Raw genomic sequence first — 23,797 nt, forward strand, 5'->3', positions numbered from 1 at the left:
CACAAAGCAAACAATAGAACTAAATCAGAACAATACACCAAATATATGAAACGGCAAGTAAAAAGGTTTTAAAGATGTTCTACACATTGCTACGAACACACAGACGCGAAAAGCACGCTAATTGGAGCTACGGTGAAAAAGATACATGTACCGATAGATTTGCTTTAAAAAGAAAACTATAGGCTTCATTTATTTTAATTATAAAAAATATATTATATTCTTTAGAATAATATCTAAATTATTTTAAGCCAAATTATATTTGTATTAGAAAACCAATATAAGATTAATCTTATTTTATTTATAAAAGACAGAGGTGAAAAACCCTAATTGCTTTTAATTGAAAAACCAATATAGATTAATCAAATTACTATTTTATTCAAAATCTTTAAACATGTTAAACAATGTTACTAACACGTAGATTACGTCGTTAGGAATCTAACGCAACTTGAACGGTTCAAATCGGAGCTAAAACGTAGAAGATATGAATTAAACAAGATTTCCATTAATAAAATAATAGATTAAATTTAACCTTGAATTTTAAAAGTTGAAAACATATCTAACAGTAGTATGAACATGTAGATTATGGAACTACGAGCCTAACGCAAGTTGAACGGGTCAAATCGGAGTTAAAATGGAGAAGATATGGCCTAATGAAGATAGTGGCAATTTTGTAAATAGATGGGGCTTGATTTTCGAATTAAAATAAATAAAGTCTGATTTTTAAATCTGGCCAAGGACTGCGGGCACTATTTTAAGAAAAAGCAGGGATCCTTTTGAAAGAAACCAGGGATGGTGGGTTTATACTTAAAAAGATGGAGCGGTTTTCTGCAAAAAGGCCATGGCAAAGGGGTATCGATGGATCTGGGTAGTTGGATTAGGTCTGGACGATGGAAAAAGGAGGGAGGAAGATGGGGTTCTGCACAGGGTCAGCATGGGGGCGCCATGGCCGAACCTCGCCGGCGGCATCGGCTTCGACGTTCCCAGCCACCACCGGGCACGGGAGGACCACGAGAAGCAAGAGAAGCTCGAGGCGAGCTCGATGGAGGGTTCAGAGGGAGCTACGATGGCACAGTGGCGACATCGGGCTCGATTGGGTGGCTTGGAGCTCTAGCGACACTTCGGCGACGCGCCTAGAAGAAAAGAGAGCGAGAGAGAAGAAAAGGCGGGTACTGGAGGCTTTCTTACCTCACGATAGAAGCTTGGCAAGGCAATCTCAGAGGTGGAGGGGCGGCGGAGCAGCGAGTCCCACGACGGCGGATCTCTGGCGGCGTGCGGCGTGTGGAGCTGCGGCTGTTGCGGCTCAAGGTGAGGCAGTGGCTTGCTAGGGTTAGGGGATGGGATGCGACACGGGCTCAGCTCCTATATACAGAGGCGAGATGTGGGCAGCACGCCAAGGACGTGGGCAGCATGCCAAGGTCGTAGCCGGACAGAGGAAGAGAGGAGGCGCACATGGGCTTTGGCTCGCATGGGCTTTGGCTCTTGCTGGGCCACGGGGAGAGAGGAGACAAGAAGGTGGGAGCGGGCCGCGGATGAGGGAAAAAGAGATGAACTCTGGTGGCCTGTTTGGCTGCCGTGCTTCCAAGTCAGAAGGGAGGGGGGAAGGGAAACAAATGAGAAGCGTGCCGGGGGAAAATGAGGAAGAGAGTGAGTGGGCCTTCGGGCAAAATTGAGAGGAGAGAGGATTTTCCATTTTCCAAATCTTTTTTCTATTTTGTTTTCAAAACCAAATTCAATTATGAACCAAATGCAAATTCAAATAGAGTTTCAAATATACTTTTCAACTCAAATAAAATGGGCAAATTTTGGTAAGTTTCCAAAAATAAATTTTACAACTTTTTAAATCCTTTTATTTTCAATTTTTTTCTTTTATTTCAAAGCCAATTTCAAAAACATTTTGAATTTTGGATTCAACCACTTATTGCAATAAATCAAATGCACCGGCATATATGCACATCCATGTTGCTACTCCTTATGATGAATTTTAATATAATGAAAAATATTCTTTTTCCTATATTTCATGAGCACAAAAATACATAATTAAATTATTTTAACTCTATTTCAAAAAGAGGCAAATTTTAGGGTGTTACACCGAGCCATTTTCACCTCCATGGCATATGTTGCTCACACACATGTACCTGTGGACTAATCACCTATGTATCTTACATAAACACAATTTTCCACCTAGGGTTGTCACTCAATTACCAAAACCAAACAAGTACCTTTCAGAGGGGACGGCAGGAGGGCCTCTGCGATGGCGGCGGCGTAGAGGTCGCAGGGAACCCATCTTGATCGATGAGGGCTTCTCTCTCCACCTCTTTCTCCTTTTCTTGTTATAGGCGACGGCGTGGGTGAGCACGGACGTGGATCGAGGTGGGGCGAGCGGTCCTTCTCCTTCTCGGCAATGATCCATCGGACGCGGATCGAGGCGGGGCGAGGATGACGGCGCGAGCGCGAATGGTGAGGTCGAGCTCTGCTTCTCGGCGCTCCGTCGGCGGCGGCGGCGCGATAGGGAGGAAGGGGAGGCGGCAACCTCGATCCGACGAACGGAAAACGGGCAACGGCGAGGTCGAGCGTGATTGGAGGCGGATCTTTGCCTATCGTGGGGCGAGCAGGGTATTTGCAGGGTGGCATTTTATCGACGAGCGTTTGTGTGGGCCCACGGGAAGTGGCATTTTGAGGGATAGGGGAGCGAGCAATATTTGGTAGATCTCATGTGAGGCAGACCGACGGCCCAAAGGGCGATTATCGCACCAAAACGGTGTCCAAGTTTTAGTCTTTTTATTTGCGAGAGATATAGACATATGTGGACCAATATGCACGTGAGAGAGACCAGCTGTATTGTTTAACATGGTATATACATGCGTTGACTTATAGATATCTCTTGGAAAGCCATGTCTGTATGAATGAATCATATAGACATGTGTGTGGAATATCACTTGGAAAGTCATGTCCGTAAACATGTGTGTGGACTGGCATAGTCACATGCATAGAGAAAGAAATGGTATAGACTAGTGCAGTTTGGTGGTTTGAAGCCCATGCAGACTTTTCTCGTATGGAAAAAAATGTGTGCACCATAGAGACTATGCCAGTCCACACACATGTTATAGACATAGGCCTTGTTTGGATGTTATTGAATCCACCTCAATCCACATGTTCCACTCCAATCCACCCCAACACATGTGGATTGATATAAAAACAATAACATCCAAACAAGGCCATATGTGGACCAATATACACGAGAGAGACCAGCAGTATTGTTCCTGTACATAGATGATATAGACATGTATAAACCGGCAAAGCCACGGAGAGGCCGAAATTTTATCGACGATACAGACATTTGAGGCCCGGCCGTCATATCCGTGTGGACGGACGGCACAGAATGAGTAAAACCGAAGCGTATGTATCACTGTATAAGCCAAAGAAACTAGAAACATTACGGGACACAAGGGTCAACAATGTCGTGTCAAAGAATACGAGTTTGAATTCAAACTTCCCACTAGATGGGTTTGAAAATTTGAATCTGCACACATGTCAACGGTGGTGAGCGAGACGGGTCAGGTTTTGGGCCGGCATTATTTCTGTACATGTTTTTGGTCCGAATGCGTGTTTAGGTATGAGACAGGGTTGTCTTAGCCCTTCACTGTTTTAGTTTTTCCTTTCAATTTTCCTAGAAGTTTCTTAATTAACTGTTGATGTATTCATTTTAATTTTTATGTATTGCACTATTACAATAATGTCAGCTGCCCATAACTAATACTTTTGAGTTACATACATGTATAGTTGCACAAGTTTAATTGTCGTTTTATGTGCCAGTGCATTTAAAAAGTGTGCATTCCCGTCTACATAGACATGTGCAGAGACCAGCATTGTCTTTCATGTATTGATATAGACTTGTGGACTATAGGCGCGAGAGACCAGCACTATTCTTCTTATACATAGATAATATAGATATGTATATAGACCGGCAAAGCCCCGGAGAGGCTGACACTATTGTTCATATCGATGATATAGACATGCACGTGATTTGGAAAATCCATATTGTTTGCCGTAGCAAATATAATTTAATATTCACTAGTAGAGAACAGACCTTTGATCCTCGGTCAAAATATGCTCTAGTCCTGACATTTTTTGCGCCCGGGACTTGAGAGACCTTTAGTCCTGGTTAGTGGCTCCAACCAGGACTAAAGGTCCCTGCCCAACAGCTATTGCGCCAGACAGAGGTGACAGGGACCTTTAGTCCCGGTTGGAACCACCAACCGGGACTAAATGTAGACTTTTACTCCCGGTTGGTGGCTCCAACCGGGAGTAAAGGTCTACTCCCGAGCCGTGGCTACGCTGAGGTTTGGAAAGTTACCTTTAGTCCCGGTTGGAGCCACCAACCGAGACTAAAGGTCCCCCCTTTATATCCCGGCCGTCTCCTTCTTCCTCCCCGAGCCCGAGCTCAGCACATTTTGAAGCTCACTGCACTAGTGTTCTTGCTTCCTCCCTCCATTGTTCCTCCATCCATTCTTCGATTCCTCCGTCGATTTCTTCGATTCCTCCGTCGATTCTTCATTTGTAAAGGTTACCAATCTCATACTCTCATTTTTCATCATTGGCTTATCTCATATTGTTCACTATATATATATTGTTTTTATGGTGTTTTTTTTATTTGTAAACAATTTGAGCTCAAAATAACTTATAGTTTGCATATTTGGATGAAGAAAGGTTAAAGTAGGTATTTAAAATTAGTATTCACTTTTTATTTCTAGCATGCATAGCACACTTCATTGTTTAGAGATATAGATAATTTTATAGTTTCTTAATTTTATTTGTTTATAAAATGAGAAATTTATAGTGTATTAAAAAATGAGTATAGAGAGTAGATGGCAACTACTTCCGGGTCCTCGGCCTCTCATGGGTTTCCAAAGCAACTTAGGCCGGGCCTCCCTCTCATTCCATGCGGCAAGTGTCGTGATGAGACGAAGATTATGATGGAGTACTGAGTGAAGAAGGAGGGTCCCAACAAGGGTCGTATCTTCTACAAGTGTCCGGATCGCAATGTGAGTTATTTTATCGTATTTTATGATTATGGTTAGTTTATACCTATTTTCATGATGGTTGTGATTAAAGTTCTAATTTTTAGTTTTAATTTCAGTGGGATGACAGTGGACGATGTTCAGGCTTCTACTAGGAGGAAGAGTATGTTGAACTCGTGCAAAAATATCTTGCACAACAGGCAGATACGGCGGCTAATGAGGCAGTGATCCAGCCAAAGAAGCCCAAAGATGTTGCACAATCGGGAGATCTGTCTGTCTTAGTTGAGATTGGTCGCGAAATCTTGTGCTCCTGAAATGTATTTTAGCTTTAGTTCTTTTAGTGGTAGTTGGGATTGTCTATATTGTAGCGATGCTTTCATAAATCTGTACCTTTTGTGGTGGCACGCATGTTGTATAAATAATTAATTATGATCTAGGTTTTAATATGGTATTTATGTCATGTAATGCAGATGAGCCGGCATTGGATGTACAATGCTGATCGCCGCTCCCAAGAGTTCATTGACGGCGTGCATTCTTTGTTACGTGCGGCCGAGGCAAACAAACGCGACGGTTTCATGTGCTGCCCATGTGCCATATGTAAGAATACGGTGGAATATCCTTGCTCAAGGACTCTTAATTCACACTTGTTCAAGTCGGGTTTCATGCCAAACTATATTTGTTGGACGAAGCACAGAGAGACCGGCGTTGTAATGGAAGAAGGTGAAGAAGAACAATGGGACCACAATGATATTATTCCCGATGGTGCGTGCTTCAATGATACTACAATGGGAGAAGCTGAAGAAGAGGTAGCCACAGAAGATGAGCCTGCTGATGATCTTTGTCAGGTCATTCGTGACGCACAAAGAGAATGTGAAAGTGAAAAGGAGAACAAGTTCGAGCGGATGCTAGAAGATCACAAGAAATTGCTGTACCCAACTTGTGATGCAGGGTAGAAAAAGTTGGGAACCACACTAGAATTGCTGCAATGGAAGGCAAAGAATGGTGTATCTGACAAGGGATTTGGAGAGTTACTAAAAATCCAAAAGAAGATGCTTTCGAAGGACAATGAATTGCCCGCCACTACCTACGAAGCAAAACAAGTTGTCTGTCCTATGGGGCTAGAAATCGAGAAGATACATGCATGTCCTAATGACTGCATCATCTACCGTGGCAAAGAGTACGAGAAATTGAATGCATGCCCAGTATGCCATGCATCATGGTATAAGATCAAGCGAGATGACCCTGGTGAATTTGAGGGCGAACGTCCACGGAAGAAAATCCCTGCCAAGGTTATGTGGTATGCTCCTATAATACCACGCTTGAAACGTCTGTTCAGAAACAAAGAACATATAAAATTGTTGCGATGGCACAAAGAAGACCATAAGGTAGACAATATGTTGAGACACCCTGCTAATGGGTCCCAGTGGAGAGCAATCGACAGAGAATTCCCAGAGTTTGCAAATGACGCAAGAAACTTAAGGTTTGCTTTAAGTACAGATGGTATCAATCCTTTTGGAGAGCAGAACAATAGTCAGAGCACTTGGCCTATTACTCTAAGTATCTACAACCTTTCTCCTTGGTTATGCATGAAGCGGAAGTTCATTATGATGCCTGTGCTCATCCAAGGCCCGAAGCAACCTGGCAATGACATCGATGTGTACCTGAGACCACTTATTGACGAACTTCTCATTTTGTGGAATAAAGAAGGTGTACGTGTGTGGGATGAGTACAAACAGAAACACTTTGATCTGCGAGCATTGTTGTTCGTAACAATCAATGATTGGCCTGCTCTAAGTAATCTTTTAGGACAGTCAAACAAGGGATATAATGCATGCACACACTGCTTCGGTGATATTAGAGGTGTATTCTTGAAAAAATGTCGAAAGGTCGTGTACCTTGGCCATCATCGATTTCTTCCTGCAAATCACCCCGTAAGAAAGAAAGGCAAGCATTTTAAAGGGAAGGCAGACCACCTGACCAAGCCTCGGAACCAAACCGGTGAGGATGTACTCGATATGGTCAATGATGTGAAAGTCGTCTTTGGAAAAGGACATGGCAGCCAACCTGTTCCGAACGACGCTAATGGTCACGCACCCATGTGGAAGAAGAAGTCCATATTTTGGGACCTACACTATTGGCAAGTCCTAGAGGTCCGCAGCTCGATCGACGTGATGCACCTGACAAAGAATCTTTGTGTGAACCTGCTAGACTTCATGGGTGTGTATGGAAAGCCTAAGGACACATTTGAAGCACGACAGGACCTGCGTTGTTTGAGAGAAAGAGACAACCTGCATCCAGAGAAGACAGATGATGGACGCCATTACTTACGTCCTGCTAGCTACACTCTAAGCAAAGAGGAGAAGGAAATCATGTTCGAATGCTTAAACAACATCAAGGTACCATCTGGATTCTCCTCGAATATAAAGGGTATTATAAATGTGCCAGAGAAGAAATTCTGTAACTTAAAGTCCCATTACTGTCACGTTCTCATGACGCAATTACTTCTAGTTGCATTAAGAGGAATTCTACCTCCAAATGTATGTCTAGCCACCGTGAAGCTATGTGCATTCCTCAATGCAATTTCTCAGAAGGCAATTGATCCAATTGATCTAGCTAAACTACAGAATGATGTGGTTCAATGTCTCGTCAGCTTTGAGTTGGTGTTCCCTCCTTCCTTCTTTGATATCATGACACACCTCCTGGTTCACCTAATCAAGGAGATTTTCATTCTCGGTCCTGTGTTCCTACACAACATGTTCCCCTTAGAGAGGTTTATGGGAGTACTGAAGAAATATGTTCACAACCGTGCTCGCCCAGAAGGAAGTATCACCAAGGGCTATGGAATAGAAGAGGTCATTGAGTTCTGTGTTGACTTTATTCCCGACCTTGACTCGATTGGTGTTCCTGAATCGAGACATGAGGGGAGACTAAGCGGAAAGGGGACACTAGGGAGGAAAACATATATTGGTACGGAGGATGATTATTTCAATAAAGCGCACTACACAGTTCTACAGAACTCCTCTTTGGTAGATCCGTATATTGAGACACACAAGGATCTCTTACGATCCGAGTTTCCAGGGAAGACTGAAGCTTGGATTACGCGTAAGCACATGAAAACTTTCGGCGGTTGGTTGCGAAAAAAATGTCAAGGTGATGAGAGCATCCATGAGCAACTGTATTTATTGGCTATGCAACCATCATGGCATATTGTCACATACAAAGGGTACGAGATAAATGGGAACATATTCTACACAGTAGCCCAAGATAAAAGGAGTACCAACCAAAACAGTGGTGTCCGCATAGATGCCACAGACCCAAATGGGAATAAGCAGACATATTATGGCCGCATAGATGAAATATGGGAACTAGAATATGCACCTACTTTGAAGATCCCATTGTTCAAGTGCCAATGGGTCAAGGTGACCGGAGGCGGGGTAACAGTAGACAACGAGTATGGAATGACGACAGGGTACAAAGACGAACCATTCGTCCTTGCCAAGGATGTGAATCAGATGTTCTATGTCAATGATATGTCTACCAAACCAAAAAGAGGGAAAAACGATAATGACTCAACCAAAGAGCCAAAGCGCCACATAGTTCTTTCAGGGAAAAGAGTCATCGTGGGAATTGAGGACAAGTCGGACATGTCAGAAGGTTATGAAAAGGATGACCGAATTCCATCCTTCAAAGCGAACAAAGACCCTAGCATCTTGGTAAATGATGAGGACACTCCATGGTTACGACGTGATCATAACCAAGGGACATATGTAAAGAAGAAGTTCACTGCTGTGCCCACTTGATGATATAGTGATTTAATGTAGTGTGTGTTTGAGATATTATGTAATAATTGTAAATTCAGATGTTTATTATGTCGTGTTTCAAATTAAATCAATGTTTGATTTGGTGGGATTTCTCTCTCGAAAAGTTAAATTAGGATATTGAGTGATGAAAAATTAAAATATTAACGTTAAAATGATGTGAAAACAAAATTCCTGTCCAAAACCAATAGTTTTAATAATTTTAATTAAACACTACATTTTTGCATTAATGAAATAATAAATATTAGTTACATTATGTTTTATAATTATAACAAAAAATAAAAAAAGTTAGGTTATAGATTTTTCCTATGTGCAATAAAGAAAAAGAAAATCCATATTTTTAACAAAATAATTTTATGCCTTTTATTTAATTTACTATGTATTTAACAAGACTATTGCATTTCTATTAAAAAAATTTGCTCAAAACAGGCGGGTAACGAAACTGCAGCCCACCTTTACTCCCGGGTGGGAAGCCCACCCGGGAGTAAAGGTGGGCTGCAGTTTCATGGCCCGCCAAAAAAGCCTTTACTCCCGATGCGTATTACCAACCGGGAGTAAAGGTAAACCTTTGCTCCCGGTGCGTGTTACCAACCGGGAGTAAAGGTATATCTTTACTCCCAGTTGGTAACACGCACCCAGAGTAAAGGACCTTTACTCCTGGTGGGGGGCTGGCACCGGGAGTAAAGGGGTGTGGCATATATATGCCAGTGCCCAAACCCCTCGTCGCCCCATCTTCTTCCTTGCGTTGTCAATCTTCACCGCCGCGCGCGCCATCGTCAATTCCTCTCCCCCGCTGCGCCCACGCCACTCGGCCCGCCACAACGAGGACACCGCCGCCACCTCGCCCGACGCCGGTCGTTGCCACCACCTCGCGCACGTCCGCGGTCCTCGCGCGCGCGTTCGCCGCGACCCCGTCGACCCGGCCCCAACATCGCCACCGACCTCGGTCCCCACGATGCCCTCCACCTCTACGCCGATCGCACCGACCACCGCCCTCGTCGTCGGCCCTCCACCGCGCGCCGACGACCTCGCGGCACCAGCTGCTGCCCGCCCCAGCCTGACGCGCGGGCCACACCCTCCAGTGCGTTGACCGCAGCCCCGGCCCGGGGGCCGCTCCACGCCGACGACGCCCTCCACCGCACCGACACTATCCCGGCTCGGCCCACCTCACGTCGTCGTCGTCAGCACGCCGGCCGCCTCCACCGCGCCACCGCCCCTAGTTCGCGCCGAGCACTGCCCTCGGCCCGGCTCGCCTCACGTCGTCGTCGTTAGCAGAGACTGTAGTGTGCGCACCCCAGACGCCGGTCGCCACCACGCTGACAAGGCCCGGCCCGCTCTGCTGCGCCGACCACCGTCCCGGCCCACTCTGCGCCGACATCGAGACCACGCCGCTTGTCTTGCTGTGCGTCCTTGTCCTCGATCGCGATCCATATGTTTTCGTCATTTGTATTCATATGCATGTATATATACGTCGTGGAGCACCACCGCCCTCGTTTGCCCATGCATTTCTATGTATACGGTGGAGCACCGCCACCCTCGTTCGCCCTAGGGTTTAGGGTTTATACGGCGGAGCACCGCCGCCCTCGTTCGCCCTAGGGTTTATGGTTTATATGGCGGAGCACCGCCGCCCTTGTTCGCCCTAGGGTTTAGGGTTTATACGGCAGAGCACCGCTACCCTCGTTCGCCCTAGGCTTTAGGGTTTATACGGCAGAGCACCACCGCCCTCGTTCACCCATGTGTACAAACATGTATACGACGGAGCGGAGCACCGCCACTCTCATCACACCGCCCTCTCTCACGGCCTAGTCGATCAACATTCGTATTATCGTTATCGTTAACGCTAAACAATCACACTAGGGTGAATTGTGTCAGTGACTAGGGCGAACCGCATTGTTGATGTCACCGACGTGGTTCGCCCTAGTCACCGACGCAATTCTCCCTCAGCTGTTTATGTATAGCCCTAATTCGCCCTAGTACCGACGCAGTTCGCCCTAGTGTGGCGAATTGCGTCTGTGACCAAGGGGCAAGATTTAATAATGCATATTGTTCGTAGATTTTACGCATGTAAGCAAAGATTTAACGTACTATATATTGGTTTTGTTTTTTGAAGCTAGATGGCCGACCCGAGAAACATGGATGAGGAGGAGTTGATGATGAATTTGATCAACACTGGCACTCAAGTTGCCGGCGATGATGGTGCTAAAAATAACGTGCAAGAGGATGCAGATGACGGGAGTCAGTACTTAGCTCTTGAACAAAATGAGCAACAAGATATTGGCCAAGTATATATTTTTTATTATTAGCTATATATATTATCATATGTCTTATGTGTACTCATGACATTAAAAATAATGTTTATGTTTTGTAGCCCTCTGGATCGACATCAACAACTACAACGAAGAGTAAAAATGTTCGAGGTTCCAAAAAGCCATTGGAGGGCCGCTTCATCATCTCGGAGTTCAATGTGGATACAGGCGAACCGGGTGGGGGGGGCAAATAAAACGAAATTCGTGCACCACTATGGTTACCTTGTAAGGGACCGGCTCCCGATCAGTACTCGCGAATGGAAGAAGAAGACCAATGCTCCTCATATCAGTTTTGTCTCTGATCATGACAAGACGTTAATTTGGAATGATGTCTTGGAACATTTCATGCTCCAAACAGATGGTTATGATGATATAATAGATGGTGATGAATTGAAGGAGCGAGTTAGGGATTGGGCAATGAAGAAGATGGCCACCCAGTTTTAGACTAGGAAGAAACACCTATACACGACATATGTCAAGAAGAACATAGCACCAGATTTCACTGTCCTAGACCCGATCTCAAAGCAGAGGCCCTATTGGGATGAGTTTGTACAGTACAAGATGTCAGAAGAGGGTGTGAGTCGGGTGATAAAGAACCAACGTAATGCCCAACAAAAGACATACCACCATAACTTAGGATCAGGTGGCTACCCGACTGCCATTAAGAAGTGGAACAAAATGGAAGCAGACCCTCTTGCCAAGGGTATCACACCAGAATCACTCGAGTGGGGAGAGCGTGCAAAGAATTGGTTTTTCGCTCATGGGGGAACACTGGACCAGGAGACAGGGAAGTGCGTTTATGGCGCAAGACTGCAAGAAGCAGCAGAAAGATTATTTTATGCTCAGAGAGCTACTGCTAGTGGTGCGTTCAGGCCCAATAGAGAGAAGGATGAACTGACATACGCCATCGGGACTATTGAACACGGTGGCCGAACTAGAGGCAAAGGAAGTGTCGCGTGGGAGCATGGATTCCTTCAGGACAGACCTTCCTACAGAAGCCGCCAGAGAAAGAAGGAAGAAGAGGCACAGCGGCTCCATAGGTTGGAGGAAGCGGTGCATGAAGCACAGGAGCGGGAAAAAAACCTTGAAGCGAGAATGTAGGAGGAAATCAGAAGGCAAGTGCAAATAGCAGTGAGTGCAAGCAAGCAGGCATCAGAGCTAGGAATCAACATTAGCCCCCCTGCTTAGTTGAAAAGCAGCTGTGCTTCCACGGAGATACCAAATCAAGGGGACACAGGACTGCGCTTCCCTGTGGATGACGTCACTGAACCTTGTACATCGTGTGAGCTACACATTCCAAAGGGGAATTCCACAATCAAGGTGGCTATCGGTCTTGTTAATCCTAACAACCGAACCAAGACACCAAGGATTCATGGGAATATAATCCAAGAAGGATATGCTACCATCTCGGTAGATAAAGCTGAAAAAGGTTTTAGTGATTTGCCTCTTGACATTCCTGGAGGTGATGGCAAGAAGACTCTAGGAGAAGCAGAGAAGACATTCATTCTATGGCGCAAGCGCTACATCATCATTCCTGGGATGTCGCCTCCACCTCCTCCTAAACTGCCTCACCATAGGTGCGGATGAAAACACTACATCATTAATTTATATTGGCTTAAATAATTAACAATCTGCTCAAAATAATATGTCATTCCTTTTTTTGTAGCAGATCCTCCCCCAACCTAAGTCCAATTGTTCAATCGCCAGATCATCATAGTGCTCTGTACGATGACAATGTGTTGGAAGGCGAGGCTGCATCCACACCATCTCCAAGGAGGTCTCCAATGCCGCAGCCGCCACCTCCAAGGAGGTCTCCAACGCCGCTGCCACCACCTCCAAGGAGGTCTCCAACGCCTCCCCTGCCCCCGCCTACCAAGAAGCCAAGTACTAGCAAGAGGCCAGCCCCACAAACGAAGAACCAGCCCCCGCCGACAAAGAAAGCCACCGTGAAACCAAGGGCTATTCCCAAAATAATATCTGAAGAGAAGGAAGAAGTAACTGATGCATATAAAAAAGATATGTCCAGATTCTATGACAAACTTAAAAAGGATCAAGAAGTAAGGAGAAACCCAAAGAAACCGTACTTCTTCGTAGCTCCAGATATTCTAAGAAAAAAGGTGGCTTCTTACCAGCAACAACAGCGGGAATCTCGTAAGCCGTCCAAAGCAACGTTAATGGACTATGACCGCACTCTCACCAAGTCAATTGAGGCGGCACAGAAAAAGAAGCGGACAGGGAAAGGAGTTGCACAACTCGGACAACAATCGCACCAATCAGTCCCCCCGCTAATTGTTGGTAATGAATATGGTTCGAATTTCGGATTAATGCATCAGGCAAACATACCCCCGGATGTCGATTTGGATCACCTTGGTGAATTTATTGAAGAGACTGGTCTCGAACTTTACCAGATGTTTGGTGATAGAAACATTGAGAGTGCGGTGGAGGTTGATATTTGGAAGAAAAAATTTATACTAGGCCAGAGTCTATACAACCCTCAAGCCTTAGGTGATCTAGGGACACAAATGTACCTGCTAAACAAGTGGTACATGCAGGCGTCTACCGGTGGATACTTCTGCATTGGTGTCAGAATTAGAGACGAACATTGGTTCCATGGCGATGATGTTATGTATGTTGACTTTGTAGAATTTCATCAACTATGCCACCTGACCTCTCTGGACAAAGTTATCATTAGCTGTTATTGCCTGTAAGTAATAATTCTTTCGATCTATTATTAAACTCATCATATGTGTATATATGCATATAAATTATCCTAACAAGTACTATATATATGCAGATTTACAATGATAGAGCGCAGAAAGAAAGGCTGCAATGAAATTGGTTTTGTTGATCCCCATATAGTATTCAAAGACCCAGTTACTCCAAAGCCTAATTGGAAGTCTGAGTCAGAGAGTAACCTCATGAACTTCTTAGTGAACCAACGCCACAAGAAGGATATACTCTTCCCCTACAACTTCAAGTGAGTGTTAATAATGTCGACCATCCTTAATGGCTCATATGTTGATTCTAGTTAATTAATGAGTGTTATGCGTTATATCCTATAGACACATGCAGCAATCACTAGATATTGATGGACATCGATCTGGTGAAAAGTCACTTGATAATCTATGACTCGATGAGAAAACCACAACAAGACTACCAAGATATGATAGATATTATCCAGAGGTAATTTCGGTATCTCTAGCAACTATATATACACACAAACATGATGATTAACTATATCTGATGACATGGCAATTTTTTTTATTGGGCAGTGTTTGGAAAACCTTTATTGAGAAGCAACACATGGGAAAATGCAAAGCGCCACTGAATGTAATTTCTTTGAAAGTAAGTCCCCTAAATCGCATCATCTTTATTAATTAAACATATAGCTTTCACCGGATCACCAGATTGGATGACAAATCTTTTTCTCGTAAAGTGGTGTCTGAGGCAGGAACAGGGGAACAACTACTGTGGTTACTATGTTTGCGAGTTTATCAAGCAGGTCTCCCAAAGAACTCCTATAGAGAGACTCAAAGTACGTTCAAAATACACTATATATACATTTAATTATTATTATTGATTGTGTTACTATGTCTTTATATATATATATATATGTACATATATTAATTTATTTTCCTTTAATTCAAACCTGTAGGCTCGATGGTTGGAGGAAAAGGTCATACGGCAAGACCAGTTCAAAGCAATTTAAGAGTCTATAGCCGGATTTTTTAATGACCAGGTCATCGATTCCAAGGGTGAGTTCTACTTCAACCCAACACTGCCATGGAAGCCAAGCTAGAGGATGAGAGGAAACTTGTTATATTACAACAACTGTAAATGCAATCTTTTGTAATATATGCACATGAAATAATATAATGTAAAATACACATATGCATGAATGCATGTAAATATATATATGATGCATGCATGCATATATATATATATATATATATATATATATATATATATATATATATATATATATATATATATATATATATATATATATATATATATATATATATATATAGTTCTATGCTTGAATTGTGTCATTTAATACGTTCATTGTGCTTGAACCGAAACATACTATACGCGCATATAAATGTATTATTAGCAGCATACAATACGACTTCGAAAACCTATTTTGAAAAGAAAACAAAAAAATGAAAAGGAAAAAAAAATAACCTTTAGTCTTGGTTGGTATTACCAACCGGGACTAAAGGGTGCCGGCCCCGTGGTATGTCAGGAGGCACCTTTAGTCCCGGTTGGTGTTACCCACCGGGACTAAAGGTCCTCCTTTAGTCCCGGTTCTTGACCCGGGACTAAAGGACCCCCTTTAGTCGCGGATGCTTGCTCCCGGGTGGGGAACCGGGACTAGAGGGGGTTCCACACCGGGAGTAAAGCCTGTCTCTGTACTAGTGATTTTGTATAGATAAACATATGGAATCAATGCAATATTAAAGTCTCACAAAAAAGTCAAAGTTAACGACTAGTCATTTTTCTTAAAAAAGTAGAGAGCGAGAGACAAGCAAGTGATGTAAATGATCTCTTTGTATTCTATTGAACAGTGTTGTACATATATGTACAGGGGCTGAAAGAGAGAGGGGTGAAAATACACCCTTTGGATTAATTCCTAATTGATCATTAAATAATAATTCTCAACACTCCCCCTTGATCAATTAGCTCCTTGTAATCTTCACTGTTCATCTATTATGCATCATTATGAATCTTTGGAAAACCCTGTGGGAAAAACCAAAGTAATACTGCTATACCAAGTAAAACTCCTTAAAACCCAATGGGAAAAATAAGGAGAAACACCATGATATACAATCATCAATGTTATTAGACCCTTTGAGATAAACCCAAAGCCCTAGTCTAAAAACACCTTGACCTTATGGTCAATATGCATCAAATATCATCTTCCAAAAACCCTGGTGGGGAAAAAATAGATGATAAGCATATAACTTTATGTTGACATTGCCTCATCAAAAACTTCATATGAGAAACCATAAATGGAAAACTCACATAAAGAAAAGAGTGCAATGCATTTTATGTCATAATATCATCCACCAAAAAACCTCTAAGGGAGAAATGGATGATATGACATAACCTTGTGCTGATATTGTCTCATTAAAAACTTTATATGAGAAATCCAAAGGGAAAAACTCATACAAATAAAAGAGTGCAATATGATATTTTCAACAAGTTATTAATCAGAGAGACTTTCCCCTGATACATGAAAATCTCAAAGTAAATTCATACCAATGCACTCAACACATAAAAATATGGAGTATGGTAGGCTCTGTGAATATCTCTGCGAGATTATCACAATACATAGCTAGAAAATGTTCATATGCCCATGTTATCTATGGAACAGAACTATCTTAGTGCAAAAATATTGCATGAAGTATAACTTGTCTCCATCTACACAACATAAGTTGCATTACCCTTATAGATAATGACCATTGATTCAATAGAATCAACACCACATAACTTCAGTATGTGATATATCATTCTGTCAAGCTATACACATTCATGTGAAGCCTTGTAAAATACAATATCAGAATGATTGGTGGAAATGACCACGAATGTCTATTTAAAGACTACCACAAAATGGTCTTTCCATATGTACATTAAGCCTTCCGATGACCTAAAATTTGGGGATCTTATAGACATCCAGAATCATTATATCCAATCATAAATGGATCATGGTTCTTTCAAATGAACACACCAAGATCACATGTGCTATTAAGATATCAAAAGATATTCTTAACTTCAATCCACCAACATTTGGTAGGAGTAGCGCTGCTACTAGATAGCAAATCATCGCAAAAATAATATCCGGTGGCTTGCTTTTGCAAGATATATAAGCGCATCAACAGCATGGAGATGATGGACCACATGTCCCAATATGTCATCTCAATCACTATGGCATAGAACAATCTTCCTCTATCATGAGGTAGAACAACCATAGGATCGAAACCTTCATATTGAATCACTCAATATGATCTAGATATAGATAGCTTTTGTACAAAATCCTAAGAGAACATGCATGGATCATAAACACAAAATGAAATTTTGGTTTAGTCTGTATCTTCCATCTCAAACTCCGTCTCAGATTATTACGTGCTATTAACATATGTTCATCTCCAATGATGTCAAGATTATTGACCATCATGTGACACTATAAAATCCAATCAAGGACTTCAAAATGAACACCCACGTATAATAATCAATTTTTTGGAAAATAGGTTCAAAATGTCCCACAGTAAGGATACTCAAGGTGTTGGCATCGCAGCCAAAAGCACCTCTTTTCTGGTGAACAAGACTATCTCTGCATGTATGTAACACCCTAAAATTTGCCTCTTTTGGAAAATAGGTTTAAAATGATTTAATTCTGTATTTTGTGCTCATGAAATGTAGAAATAAATAAATTTCTCATGATTTTAAAATTTATCATAAAGTAGTAACATGTATGTGCATTCATGTCGCTGCATATTATTTTGTGAATGTTTGGTATTGATCAAAAATTTCAAAGAGAATTGGAATTGGTTTTGAAAATATGTTTTAGGAAATAGAAAAGAAGTTTTATTATTTCTCTTCCCCCTTCTCTGTTTTTGGCCCGCAGGCCTTTTCTCCCCACTAGCCCAGCTCTCCTTTTTCGCATCCCTTGCGCACCGTGCCAGCCCAGCAAGGTGCCGGCCCACTCGGGCGGGCTGGCAACTGCCTCGGCCGCTCGGCCCAGCATGCCCCACACCCAGCCGCTGCCATCTCGGCCCCGCCCGTTAGAGCCGCCCCCTTCCTCCCGCGCGTCCCGCACCCATGCCAGTCAGCTGCAACTGCCGCCCATGTCCTCGATCGTGGGAGCGCCCCCTCGTGCCCCGGCCTATACAAAACGAAGCCAACCCCCCCCCCCCCCCCCCCCCGCGCGTCCCTCTGCTGCTCCCCGCTCCATTTTTGCATTTGCCATGCTCGGAAGCCCCAGCAACCGCCGTGCCGAGGTCGCCGGTTCTGCCGTCCGCCCTCCACGTGAACCACCTTCCCCGAGCCATCTTCGACCCTGTTTGTCACCGCGGTGAGCTTCGCCGTGCTCCCCTTTTTCTCCCTATGCAGTTTATTTCGTGTTTCATGGCCTCTAGCACACTATCCACGAGCGCCGTCAACTTCCTTGCCGCCGGCTATGGCGACCGCCGCCTCGGCCGCGTTCTCCGGCCACCTCATTGGTGCCCTCGGTTTTTCGAACCGTGGCCCCTAGCCCCTGTACCGCGCGCTCTGGCGACCTCCACGCCGCCGACCATGGAGCCCCACCATCGACTGCACTATGCCCAGCCGGACCTCCCTCTCTCTCTTCCCCTCTCCAATCCTAGCCGTCCATCTCCTGATCTGCAGCTAGGATTAGAAGTTACCCTTTCATGCGAAATTTTGCTAAAGAGTCCCTCGCTTTCAGATAAATTGAACCCATCGTCCCTAGCATAGTTTCCAGAGTATGCTTTCTCGTTTTGAAAGCGTAAAGTTCACTGTTTTAGTTCAAAGTACGTTTTCAGTATTTACAGATATGCCATTTGTACTGTTTTGCTTATAAAATCGTTGTTTTAGCTCAGAAATGATCCATTCAAATTGCGTTAGCTTCGTAATTTCATAATCTACATGTTAGTACCACTGTTAATCAAGTTTGCAACTTTTAAATTTCATGATTAGTTTTAATTACATAAAGTGCTATAGAAAACCCCGTTTAATTCATAACTTTCGCGTTTTAGCTCCGTTTTCGTGAACTTCGCGTTGACGTGATCGTAGCTAGACGTAGATTATTTTCATAAATATTTTATCTTGTTTTCTATACTGTTGGTGTACTGTTCTAACTATAGGATTGTTTGCTTTGCATGAATGCCTATGGAATGTTGTATGTTGCCGTGTTTATCGCGTTCAGATGGTGAGGAGAACGTTAGAGATCCAGAGTTCTTCAACGACCAGCAGGACCAGCAAGAGTTTGTGAACCAAGGCAAGTATAGCATGGGCCTACCTTGATGTCCTATTCACTTTAAATCATTTACTCATGTGCATGTGTCTAATTTTGATAACCATAAGGACATTCTAGTCATTTGATGACTTGTTCCCTTGACTCCTATGGGTTAATTGCATATGGGTAGATTGCTAGTGCTCTAACTGAACATGATCTACATGATGGTGAATGGTTCTATGGAACTAAAAGTATAACATGATTTATAACAACTGATCCATAGGGCGAAGGTGCAAATGACTTTTGATCATGTTGCTCCCGGCCCTCCATAAGGACTTATCTATCGGCAAAAGGTGGGACTAACAGTGCAACCGGGAGAGTCATATGGCTCTGACTTTATCTCAGTAATAGGACCTTTTCTAGCTTGTTAGAGGTTACCTTTATGGCGCAAAAGGGGCTTGCCACGTTGGGTATAGGGTTGCCTCTGTTCCTATGTGTATTGCCGCGATGGATATGTGCCATAGGAAAGGGGGGTTCCTACATCTGCCTACCGAGGAAACCTAGCGGCCCTTAATTGTTAGAGAAACCTATGAAATGGCTTCATAGTGTACCCTGCCCGCTCACCTTGGCAGTGACATGGGAGTAATTAACCCAGGCATATGGGAATCATGACTCGCGGTGAATGTGCACCACCTCTGCAGAGGGTTATAAACTGTTATAACAGCCGTGCTCACGGTCACGAGCAGCCTAGAAAACTCACAGAATAATTGGATACTCATTATGGTTCATTTATGATGGTTTACGATGATAACGTGATGCAAATAATTCTGATATCTGATTATGTGGGTTTAAATGGGAGCTTAAGCATAACTTGATAATAATTGGTAATAAAATCCTGACTTACTAAAAGTGCTAACAGTAGTAAACCAGTGTCGTCCTTTTTTTGCTACATAACCCCATGTTATCTTGTTAAGTACGGGAAGTACTTACGCTTGTTTATTTTCTTTATTTGGATAAAAATCTCGGATGGATAACAGATGACAATGGGTATGAGGAATTTCCTAAGGATTTTTAGGCTTGTGGTCAACCAGTTGACCTTCCCTATGATGGTGTTCCACGTGAGAGAGTAACCTTTTATTTTCTGCTGTGATGTATAAGACTAAGTTATATTATGAATCTGATGTAAGAGACACAGTGATGATACTTTATGTAATTTGTCAGCTTGTGTGTGTGACTGATCCCTGGGCACACACTAGTTTTGTGCATTCAATTTTATCCTTAAAATTCGGTGTGACAATGTATTACATCACTCAACAAGTTCTAGTAAGAGTGAGAAAGCACTCTGCCATGGTCTTATTCACTGGATGACTTGGATTGTTGTATACAGTTTATTCAGAGAAGACACATGTAGCTTTCCTATCATATAATTCTCTGGTCTATTAAAACTCAAAGTACCCTTAATGACTCATCGTGACTTCCCAAAATGAGAGTCAGGGCTTTCTGATATCCCAGCATCAGTATTTAGGTGCACCTCTGAGCTAGGTTTGTGGATGACATCCATCCACTAGGCAATAACCAATATTTACCCACAAGGTGTTGCCAACCATAGGTTGACCTGCATTTACTTCTATAGAAGAAAACCTTCTATTGCTAGCATGAATAACCCTGCTTTATGGCCATACCTCTCCCCCTCTTATTTACAATTGGGAGTTGAGTGGTTTTACTTGGTACCACCACTCTTTCTAGCACATACTTGCAACGGATTAACAAGTTTCAAAGACACCTTAGTAATTAGTAAATGCATTTGGCCGTTTACTTGCAATATTTTGCAAATTAGCAATTCTTTAAACTCAAATTTAGTTCATTTAATACGTGATCCTAAGCTTGAAATGTCTTGCATTCCATATAATTTCCTGGCATTATATTTGGTACTTCAAATCTCTCCCTTAATGCATGAAAATGCTCATTATCAAAATAAAACCAACGTACGTGACATAAATAGATCCTCCATGAGAGGTTATAGATACTTAATGATCGACGTAGATTGAAATCTTGCATTGATCCCTAGTTTCCTATGTGTTCCCATCAATGTACGCTGTGGTGGTGAGATTGGTATGTATACAACATAACCCAATCTTACGCAAATAGGAAATCTTGATAGATTCTAACGTACTAAATGCATATAGGGGATATGCAGTTAATCACAAGTTAAGAGTGTATAAATCTACCTGACCCCAACATGAAATTGGCAAATAGCAATTCACTAGCAGTGGTCCTACTATGATCTTGATGTCTTTCTCAAAGATTCCATTTATCCTTTTGGATATGTAACTGAACTCTTATGTCAAACAATCATCATTGTAGGCATAGAAATTCAGTAGTGTTCATGATAATAAACTCACAACATGAGCCATTATTTACCAAATGCATGGCTAAGTGTGGATACTTCACACACTCTTGATCATCTTATAGATGTATCTTTACAACCATGAAATGCCTAAACTGTCCATATAATCTTTGTATCGTACCCTCACATATTCTCTTGAATATGATCAAGGAATCTAAGACATTCAAACTATCCATAGAATCTTTGTATTAGACCCTCACATATTCTCTTGAATATGATCAAGGAATCCAAGACATTCAATCTAATTTTAAGACAAGAGGGTCTTAAAATTTGTTTCCCTGCGGCACTTATCATATACACACTTTGGAAAAATCATGACCAAACAAATTGCCAATAATTTTTCACCTCATCTCATATGATGGCAAAGTTGATCATTCCAAATCTAGAATGCAGCAATAGTGTGAAAAATTATCTTATACGCAACATGTTGTACGGGGATGGTTGTATGCATAATACAACCAAAACGAGACTTATCTCATTACTTATATGCCATATCCAATGTTGTCTTTTTGTGTTTCCTTATCAAAACTCATTTGGATATCTCTATAATTTGGTAAGATCCGAGTTGAATTAGGACATAATTAATGTAACACCCTAGGTGTTTAGGCTTCCACTAAATTGCATGTCATTTCATAAACATGTGCATTATCCATGTCATCATGCCATTATCAGTGAAACATACATATGCAACATTTTAAATTGTATGTGTTTCCTGTTTGGTTGCTTAGAGTGGTAGTAGTGCAATATGTGAATGTAACATGAAACTCTTATACTTGGAAACATGGCAAAATGGTAGTAATGTGACAAGCATAGGATAACAACCAGGTCATGCAACATGTGAAACATTGTATTGAAACATATGTATGAATTGCTTGTTTTACTTTCTTTATCACATGTGATCAGTAGAAGTGGGATAAAAACTTTGTAAAATGGTTGATCATGGTCTAATACACCTTAACTATACTTAGTTTACTTGTTGGAACATTGTTCATGTAGACCAAAATGACCAAAATGCCCTCAAGTGCAAGTTTGACTTAAATTGACCCTAGGAGTCTCACTGTTTGACTGATTCAAAAGTCCAACTTAGAGACTTTGCATGGCTGTACACTCTTTACAAAAGTTGTAGCTAATTTATTAAGGAACAAAAGTTGTTTTATGATCATCTCATGAAAATGGCTAGAACATGCTCAAACATGGCCCACAAGTCAGAAATACATGCTGATTTCAACACTGAAAAATATGCTAAGTCTTAACTGCATTTCAGTTGCATCGAGCTCACTTTGGCTTCGTGTAACTTCTGATCCATGGCAAATTAGAGGATGGTCTTTGAAAGGAAATTGTAGATGGATAGTAGGTCTACATTTTTCATGTACACAGTTTGTGCAAAGGATCATTGATTAAGCCGTGTTGACGCGTTGAAATGGCGCTGTCAGTCACCGTCGATGTTTACTGAATCACGATTTTTCAGAAAATGGTTAGTGACCGTCATGGCCGACCGGCGCAGAAGCTGGACGCCGCGTGTCCGACACCCATCGCCGGCCTTCTGTCGCGTAGGCCACGCGCCGTGGACGTCCTCGCGTCGCAGCCGCGTCTTGAAGCCACCCCAGCGCCTGCCCACCGAGTCGCTGCTTCATTTGCATTTCCTCCACGCGCAGCGTCGGGTCCGCAGCCACCCGCCATTGCTCCGCCTTCACCCCGCTTGCTCGCCACTGCAAAAACACAACGGCCATCCCGCTCATAGCCTCACCGTGATCCCCTCTGCCACCCCACCCCTCAGCCTGGTCGATCGTGCATTGGTAAGGGCGTATTCGCCGTTCTCCCCTACCGCAGCCATGGCGGGAGTTCGCCGGAGTTGGCGCTCCACGCGGCCAGCTGTCCTCGCGCCGTTCCATCCCCTCCTCTGCCTCGCGCTAGGTCATAGGAACACCACCGAAGCTCGTAGAGTCACCGTTAGGGGCTGTGTCGCCGTCAGTTCGCCGGAGCCGGCCGTGCCGTGGCTGTGCGCCGCCGTGTCAGTCGCCGACCCCTATAGCCACTACCCTAGCACCGATTGAGGTCACCACTAGATGCACATGGTCAAGGCGAACGTCGTAGCGTAGATGGTCTCGCCGGAGGAGCCACCGGCGGCGAGCTACGCCACCGACCGTCGCTCCTCCCCTGTTTTGCTCACTAACGAGCGGGCCCTCCCTATCAGCGTCGTGGCTGAGGCGGGAGTTCAGCTTGGGCTGCGCCATCAGCTTGGGCCGCACCAGTGTGCTCGCGGGCCGCCGTTTCTTGGGCTGGCCCGAGTA

The sequence above is a fragment of the Miscanthus floridulus genome, chromosome 9 (assembly GCF_019320115.1).
Source record: "Miscanthus floridulus cultivar M001 chromosome 9, ASM1932011v1, whole genome shotgun sequence".
In the NCBI taxonomy this organism is placed as follows: Eukaryota; Viridiplantae; Streptophyta; class Magnoliopsida; order Poales; family Poaceae; genus Miscanthus; species Miscanthus floridulus.